Source organism: Octodon degus, unplaced genomic scaffold, assembly GCF_000260255.1.
Source record: "Octodon degus isolate 3935 unplaced genomic scaffold, OctDeg1.0 scaffold00060, whole genome shotgun sequence".
NCBI classification, from domain to species: domain Eukaryota; kingdom Metazoa; phylum Chordata; class Mammalia; order Rodentia; family Octodontidae; genus Octodon; species Octodon degus.
Genome location: NW_004524636.1, coordinates 6848503 through 6858030, shown reverse-complemented (window position 1 = coordinate 6858030; position 9528 = coordinate 6848503). Strand labels below are relative to the sequence as shown.

The 9528-nt window shown below is 37.9% G+C and overlaps 1 protein-coding gene across 1 annotated transcript in view; it reads right to left on the bottom strand.

The window, feature by feature from the left end:
- Nucleotides 1-9528, bottom strand: part of Plcb1 (phospholipase C beta 1) — a 784962-nt gene that overhangs the window by 733953 nt on the left and 41481 nt on the right. The window lies entirely within an intron of this gene.

The window sequence follows — 9528 nt, the reverse complement described above, 5'->3', positions numbered from 1 at the left end:
CTTCCCTGGCAAGTGCAAGGGCCTGAGTTCAATCCCTGGTTCCGAAAAAAAAAAAAAAAAAAAAAAAAAAAAAAAAAAATCCTTGTTCTTAGAATATATATGCTGAGCTATTCAGAGGTTAAGGGATACCACATTCACAATTTATCCTCAAATGGTTGAGAAAACAGATTAGACAAAGCTGATGGGAGAAGTTAGAAAGAAGCACTGAATTCACGTGAAGAATGTGAACTGTTTTTGCTTTTGTCTTACAAATGTTCTGTAGGTTGGACATTATCTCCAACTTAAAAGTCACAAAAATTCATAAAGATATTCTTGCAGTTAAAATCCCTACTACACTCTTAACTAATGAAATTATTTTATCACAGTGCAGATTTATTCTGGCCTCTCTGGACTCCTATTACCTTTGTTGACCAGCTTTTTCTTGGCAGAATATACATACCATGAACTTGATTGGCTTACTATGTACTGGCCGACAACAAATAACAAGTCAGCCAAGTTCTGTGCTGGACCAGGGTCACTTACTTAGGAAAGGACATTAAATATTTGAAACACACAGTGACCTTTCATGAACTATGGCAGTAACAAAAGCAAAGCGTTCAGAAGAATACATGATCATCTCCAGGCCTCTAGTTACTTATTAAATGGTTCCCGGGTGACCCATGAGAGTTAATGCTTGCCCTTAAATACCCAACTTATACCAGCAAGTCACCGGTGCTGAGAACAGCAGGCAATGGGGACCATTATGTACTTAACATGTGTGCAGTGTCTTGACATCCGGCTTGCTTTGCCTGCAAACACAGCCGCCAGCTGAGCTGCTGGCCTGGCTGCCAAGATAATTGTCTGAAATCTTCGCTTTGCCCTGCCATTATCAACACACAGTTATATGCAGGCACTAAGCTCCCTAATTACAAAATATCCCTTGGCTCAGGGAACGTGAAGGCATTTCAAAGATCAAAATCACAGTATAGACATTCAGAAAAAACTAGGCTCTTCCAAAGTATAAAATGGACCGCTTTTGCATAATCGAACAAAAGTAACACTAAGTCCTTCTAATGGCGAGTACAAAAAGAGATATCAAGAAGCTTCTTATCTCAGCATTTCAGGTGGTTCCTGCCCTCTGACATGCTTAATAATTAACCAGGTTTCATGAAAAGGGCAGTAGGAATGTATACAAGGAATAAGTGGGTGAACACAAAACATACTTCAACAACACACCTGTATTAGTGTCACCTGTTATTTGAATTTAACACTTTTCAGCCATTAAGCCAGACTTATACATTAGAAACTCTGGCTTTGGTCACTGTACAGAACTAATTTGTGTCATGTTTTTACATAGCAGTCTGTGAAAAAAGGAAAACCAGGGATAGCATATGGTGACTATCAACTTAGAACATGCTAGAAACACTGCCCAGCCCTACTTCAAGACCTTGTTCTTGATGTATTTCATTAAAACTACATTTCTCATGTTTCAAGGAGTTTTTTAAAACTATTTTTTATTCTATGTAAAAAAAATTTAAACTTTAAATTAAATTTATAAAACTACACTTCTCTCCTGCCTCTTCTTCCTCTCTTTTACAGCTGTTTTCTGAGAAACACACTCCCTAACTGCTGAGAATGCTAAGGGACCATGTAGATTACATGTAGAATAGAGGAGGGATATTGTCAGGTTTTAACTTCTCCCAAGCTGAAATGGATACGTCATTTGAAAGAATCTCACCGTGCATATTACAGCTGTACAAAATGCGAGTGGCTGAAGATTAAAGACACTACCATACTTGTGCCTTTTAAGAATAGATGGATGATGGATATGTTACAGTTTTGGTCACTTCCAATTTAATAGAAAGTCCTATTATATTCAATGACAAGTTCATGGTGCTTCCTACAGCTGGATAGTACTGCACTTGCCAACATCTGGGCTGTAACGTGGAAGACAAACATCTTCAATATCTGAGCTTCTCTACGAAATTCTAATGAAAATGTCATATATTTCCACTGACAGGTAAACTCCTCCTAACCACAATGAAGTCAACCTGTATCATGTTTATTTAGGTAGTATCATTTTAAAAGTTTACTTCATTTGCTTAAGGCGTACAACACGATATTGTGAGATATAGCCATACACACAAAGTTACTATAGCAAAATGAATTAATATGTCCACTGCCTCACACTTCACCTTTTGCCCCATGACAAGCAGAGCCATAATCAACTGGTTTAGTAAATATCCTGAGTACGATACCCAGAAGAGAGTGTGCTGAGTAAAATACCCCAGAAAAAAAAAAAAGAAAGAAAATACTGCGCGCTCCCACATACAGAATTAAGTAATATAAATATATACAGAAAGAATAAAGCAGCAGTTACGGGGAAAGTTTTGGCAACATTATGTGCTACAATTGTTCACCTCACCCATTTCAAAATATTTGGCTTACCAATCAAATCACCATCTCACCAGCCACATACTAATTACTGCAGTCAAATGCACGATGCTTTAAGAGCTGGAGATGGCTCAGTGGAATAACTGCTTGCCGGGCAAGCTCAAGGGCCTAAATTCAATCCCCAGTTCCGAAAAAAAAAAAAAGAGCTGCAATGTAATGCTTGCTTAACGCCATTAATTAAGTCTTGTTTTCAAAGTGTAGAATGTCACATCACACCCTTTTCTTTTAAAGTGTCAGAGATGATAAATGGGAATGGAATGACAATTCCTGGGGAAAGGGCAAGTGGAAGTTGTATATAGGTTGTTGTCCACTCTTAGAAGAATCTACTGCAAAGTCTGCATGACAGTGAGCAAGTATTTAAATAGCCTGTCTTTCTATCACAGAGCACTCCTGATCCAAAAAAGAGAAGGTAAAGAGTTAAGAAAATTAACACCACTACCATGGTACATGCTATTAAAACAAGGACAAAACTTCAGGTTACTCTTACTCTTCATAAATGTACTCATGCAAAATAATTGTCAATAATTTCATAGTAAAAAATAGGAATTAAAACTTTCAAGAGTTAAGGCATCTCCCTGAATATATGTTCTAATGGAAAATTAAAGACAAAGTTAACATCAAGGAAACAATACACTGCTCAAAATAATCTAAGAAGAAATCCAACATGTAAGGTATGATTAGGAGGTATGAGCCATTTCTAGTGAACTTCTCTACCAAAAAAAAAAAAAAAAAAATGCCAGGGAGATGGCTCAGTGGGCCATGGAGATGGCTCAGTGGAATAAGCACTTCCCTGGAAAGCACAAGGGCCTGAGTTCAATCCCCGGTTCCGCAAAAAATTTTTTAAAAAAATTAAAAATAAAATCAACAAATAAGTGGAGAGCAAAATCTCCACTTTGTGTTGAAAATATAGGAATCCATTCAAGATAGTGGGGATGGGGAAATGCAAAAAAAAAAAAAAGAGAGAGAGAAAGAAAGAAAAAGAAAGAAAGAAAGGAAGGAAGGAAGGAAGAAAGAAAGAAAGAAAGAAAGAAAGAAAGAAAGAAAGAAAGAAAAAATCTAAAATCGAAATACAACCAAACAACTTAAACTTTTTTCAAGTGAGTACTCATACCCAAAATTGTGATAAATATTTTCACTGATGCCAAAATTTAGGACAGAATATTCATTCATGAATCCTCCTTTAACATTAACTAGAAGACAAAATCCAAAAAGTGAATCAAATTTTGCAAATTATGAATGGGGTGTTTGAGACAAAGGGGTGCTCTGATAACTGAATCTACTTAATCTTTTAACATTATTTTTGCTACAAAAACTGACCATTGAACAATTTGAAGGGATACCACGGCCAGTTCCCAAGCATTCTTTCAGCCCTGTTCCCTCCCACAGGGAGCAGTCATGTGTATGCTTCTTTATGCAAATGCAAGTACATTGTACTGATTCTGTTTATGATACACTTTATAGACATAGGCTCTCTTCTTTGTTTTTCTTGTTACTAGGGCATGATTATACTTAGCATGGGGAGTTGATGCATACATATAATGCATCTTAAATCTTCTTCATCCTTTCTCCATTCCTATATTGATCAATTGATTTCAAAGATCTTTTTCCACCAACACAGAGCTTTCCATTCTCTCTCCAACTTTTCCCCTGCTCCGCTCCGCTGCTCATTATTTCATTGTGTGACTATTTCATCATTTATTCAACCAGTCTTCTATGGATGGCCACCTATGTTGTTTCTAAGTTAGGCTTTTTGAAGCAGCACTGAAATGACTCAGTTGGTACACATGTCATTTATACAAGAACAGACAGACACAAGGTGATAAAGACAAGAGAAATCACTGGGTCAAAAACAACGTATTTATAGTTCTGGTACATTCCATTAAATTACCCTCAATAACATGAACTAATTGCTCTTTTTCAGAAATATATGATAAGGCATGTTTCCGGACCTTACAGATGAAATGGTGTGGTCAGAGTTTCAACTCTCCAACAATCTGAGTGCTTTAATACTTCTCATTTCTACTATCAACAATAGATTTGAGTTCCCCTTTTCTACCACATGACTTCTTGGGTTTGAGTTACCCTTTCGATGCCTAAGGATTCTCTTGCAGTTTGCATCTTAATTAGGTTGCTGGATTTCTGCTGACATTAACTCTAAATCATTTCAGGAATGACTACTTAAGATCAGCATGGTAGAAGCCTGAGAAGCTCAAAAGTAATACCATAACTAACAAATAGCGGGAATACGAGGGCGAAATTTAGAAAAGAAAGGCTAAAGATTCTTTCTTCATCTTTCATAGCAGGAATTACACATGGACATGGGCAAATGTTAGTTACCTAAATAATGACTTAACCTTCAAGTTTTTCATAATAATCAAACCTCATCTCTTAGAAGGCTGCTTTCAAAACAACTTATCCTGCAGCAAACTCAGCTTCTTCTGCACAATTGATTTGAGTAAAAAAAAATTTTGAAATGTTAAGTGAAGGACTTTGCATCATATGTGCTAGTTGTTTTTAAAATATTCCAGTGTCTGCATTATCTTCCAATGTACGCAGAGGCTGACGTCTCAAATTTTATCTTTGAAAGTTATAGCGAGTGCTTCTGGGTAATATTTCTGTATTCATTTTTATTTTTTCATTCCCTTTCTTCTTGTTCCAAATTTTACAAGGATTACATATCATTATTACAAAAAGAACCATTATTTTAAAACTAAAAATAGTCATCTTTTTTCAAGACGATCTACACAAAAACTGCAATTTAGAGCCAAGCCATGCAAACATTCTTCCTTTCACAAAAGATAAAAATAAAAGAGTCGTATGCTTGGTTATTCCAATAATAAGATAATTAATGATATCAAGAGTCACCTTTAATTTCAGTAGCTTCTAATATGGTAATTCTGAATGCTGATGAGACTTCATCAGAAAAATTTTCTTATATTTCATAATCATACACGATGAAATAAAGGTGAAATGCATTTAAATAAAGTTGATTCATAATTAATTATCTCTTTGCTCAAGCTATTACTCAATTAGAGCAGCAAATTTTTTCCAGGGTACTCTTGTTTCTCATTTACTGTGCCTAAAGACTGAAATTTGTGTGTGGCGTTCTCCAACTAACATGTGCTCCCAAGTAAGTACAAAGCTCTTGCACTCTGAGGCCCCCTTCGCCTAGCCGTGGGACAAGCACTACCCAAGTCTACTCCTCCAGCGGTCCTCCAGTTCACGCAGATGTGTCCCAGCACATCATGCAGCACCTCCATGAACACGCTACAACACCCTTTTGGTTTTCTGTACATTTTATTTAGTAGCTGTCAGGTCAACCTCACCGTAGAAACTACTGTAAATCACAGCGAGACTGGGGTTTGGGTTCTCGTTCTTCACATTGTGGGGTTGGCATTTTGTTTTTGTTTCTTAATTTTTTATTAGTACGTGTCTGCAGCATATGTTTGTATTCAACTGAGTGGGCAGTTAAAACACTTAAGATACCTTATCTTTTCTCCTCCCTTTTCCCCACCCTTCTTCTTCCCGCCATCCATGGATCCTCTTCTATTTGCAAAAGATCCAACTCCATTTCCTGTTGCCTATCTTTTATTGTGCTTTTTGAAAATAATTTATAATGTGGGCTTCTCATTCAAGAAAACTTGTGAGATAATTGTGTGTTTGATTTATTTCACTTAACATTATGGTCTCAAGTTGTACCTATTTTCCTACGAATGACTCAACTGTATCCTTCTTTATGGCAGAGTAGTGCTCTGTGATGTAGTACTCCACAATTTGGTTCGCACACAGCAGCATGCAGCAAAATTCTGCTTCCATACACCAACTCCACATTAGCTGATGAGTGTGACTGCTGGCATCTTCTCAAGAACTGTGGCTCAAATTAAGTTCATGAAACAAGGAGCCACACAGTGTACCACACATTCTTTATCCATTTGTCTGTTGGCGGACACACAAGCTATTTCTAAACTTTAGTTATTATGAATTGTGCTGCTACATTGGCTTCCTTATTTTGCAGTGCTGAGGAATGAACTCAGGGGCATTCTAAATTACATCTCCAGGGGTTTTGCTGGATAGCTCAGTTGTTTAAAGCGCTGCTTGGGTAAATGCAGGCAGGCACATAGGACCACGGTTTGATTCCCAACTCTAGAAGCTGTACCAGACCTTCCCTTAAGGCAGCATGAGGTAGCCAAACAAAACAAAAAAAAAAAAAAAAAAAAAAAAAAAAACCTCTCTCTAAATTACATCTCCAACCTCTAGTAGCTTTTAAATTTGATGATAGAGCTTGATAAGTTGCCCAGGCTGGTCTTGCACTTGGAATGCTCGTGCCTCAGCTTCCTGAGTAAATGGGAGCACAAACGTGCTCCGCCTCATTTGACATTACAATTACTTAATGTACAAAAATTTTATTTCACTCTAGCAACTTTGTGTTAGACACAGATTATTTTTTTCCATTTTCCATTTGTCACTCTGGGAGGTTAAGAACACGAGTGGCAGTTAGTTAGATGAAAAATAAGGATTTGAACCTAGAAGGTTCCACAGATGACAAACCACTTTCTCTACAATAGATGAAGCAGGATGTATCAGCTGTTCATGGCTATAACAGTGCTATGTAGCAAAAACTACAAAACCTTAGTACAAGTCATAACTTTAACATGTACAACTCTATGCATCTGACCAGCAGCTCTCCTGATCGGGGCCAGATGGGACTGCGGTCCCCACGGCTCGCTCACACCTGGAATCAACTTCATGTCAGGTGGGAGCTAACTTCCGCAGCTGCACTGTCTTGGATTTTGTCAGGCCAGCCAGAGCTCTCAGCCTGCACAGTGGTGGGGTCTACAGGATCAAACAGCACAGGAGGCTGCCTGTGGTCTGGGCTCAGCTATGACACTGTCACCTCTACCACTTTCTTCTGGACAGGGACAGTCACACCACAGCCAAGGCTTATGGAATAATAAAGAGGACTAAGGAAGGAGCCTCCACCTTCTGCTGGGGAATGTACAAGGTCACACTGCAAAGAGATGAGCTCTGGGAAGGGAGCTATGGGGCCACAGCCTTCCTCAGCACACCTGATCCGTGAGGTTTCATTTCTCCTAGAATCGCCAACAATCAATAGCTTTGGATCTAAGTTTCAGGACTGTAGGAAGCTAACCCCCACCACTGCTGTTTTTTCTCTGGGTTACAGAAATGTCATGAAAGAAAATAAGATTCTGACTTCCTTACGGGGACACACAAGACAGTGCATCAGTGGTAGGCAACAGCAGCGCTGAAGATGACTGGTACCTGAATGACTATTCTCCTTGCTTCAGGTTCCCAGAATCCTTGCAGGTGCTACCAAGAAGCTCAGAGCTGAATTCTGAATGGCACAGGCTTCCAATCCCAGCATGCTCTCGATTTTTTTGCAGGAACTTTAGTTCTAGCTCTCTATCAATTTTTGTTTTTGTTTTTGTCATATCCTCATTTTTCCTTTGCTCTAACTTCTTTCTTTCAAAAATATCTCTCCTCTCTGTGTATATGTATACAGTATTATTTTCCACTTTTAAAATAATATTGTCATCACAACAAAATTTGAATACAAGTAACAGTATAAAAATAAAATCTCTACCAATATTGCTACCATTATCCAGAACAAAATGCTGTTAATATTGTGACATGTATTCTCCCAACCATTATATACACACACACACACACACACACACACACACACACACACAAATTCCATGTCATCTGAGACTTTTAGCTTCATTTGCTGTTATGTTAGAGACCAGAAATTCTTATGACGTACCTCAAATGTTAATGTGGAATAAAGAACAAAATTACTATTTTGTGGTAGTAGGAATTGAACTCATGAGCTATTACACTGAGCTACATCCTCCTTTGCCCATCTCTTGTTTACTATTTTATTTGGAGACAGAATTGTAGTAAGTCACTAAGTTGCTCAGCTTGGGCTCACACTTTTGATGTCAGGAGTGCTGAGATTACAGGCCTATGCTACCAGGCCCTGCTACTGAACTTTTTAATGACTTGCCTATCAGATTTCACCACACAAGCATGTATTTCTCATTTTAGACCTATTACTTAATCTCCATTTATGTTTCCAAATGCCACTAGCCCACAAAGTTTCTGCTGTAATTCTGAAGACATATATTGGCATATCATTTGATATTTGTGAAAAATGTCATTCTGGTTTATTCTTCCCATAGGGACAAATATTACCATCATCACAGTACTCTCAAAAGTAATACTTGAGCAGCACGTGACACTTTTTGTCAACGGAGGGGCAAGTTGCTGATCTTTCTCCTTGCTTTTGCAGAAGCAAGTAAGAGCCCAGAACAGGAACAAGTAGCAGTAAAACCAGATTATCGTAAAACATTAAATCTGCCAGTCATTTGCAGTTAGTGTGAGATTATCTTAATTTGATAAAAGCAGCTAACATTTATTGATATACTATGCTTCCCATGGATGCAATACCACTGATTATTAAACTGTGGTGACAAACATTATGAAAACATTTTTGCTAAACAGAACTCCATCATTTCTGTAAGAGATGTTCCGAGGCCAATGATATTACCAAGTGCTACACTGGGGATCATTTTTTCTTTCATTGACATTTTTGTTGAGACAAACATAGATTCACATGCTATTATACAAAGTAATACACAGAGATCCTATGAGTTCTTTACCCAAGTTCTCTTTATGGCAATCTTGTTACAAAACTGTAGAACAACATCCCAAGTAGCTCATTACATTGACAATGAAAGAAACCACTGGTGTTGTTCAGATTTCATGACTTACGTTTGACCTTCGTGTGTGTATATGCATGTGTGTGTGTCATTCTTTACTACTGTATCATGGATAGAATTCAGGTGTCTCCCAATACAGGCAAGACGTGGGGCAGTATAAGTTTCTTTCATGTTGCCCTTTTACAACTCTGTCACTTGTCCTTGCTTACACCTATGTCTACCACCCACAAATTTGTTATCCATTTACAAAGTTTTGTCATCTCAAAACTCTGCTTTAAATGGAACCAAGCAGAACATAATATTTTGAAGGGGTCAGGGAGATGGCACAGTAGAATAAGCACTCCCCTGGCAAGCA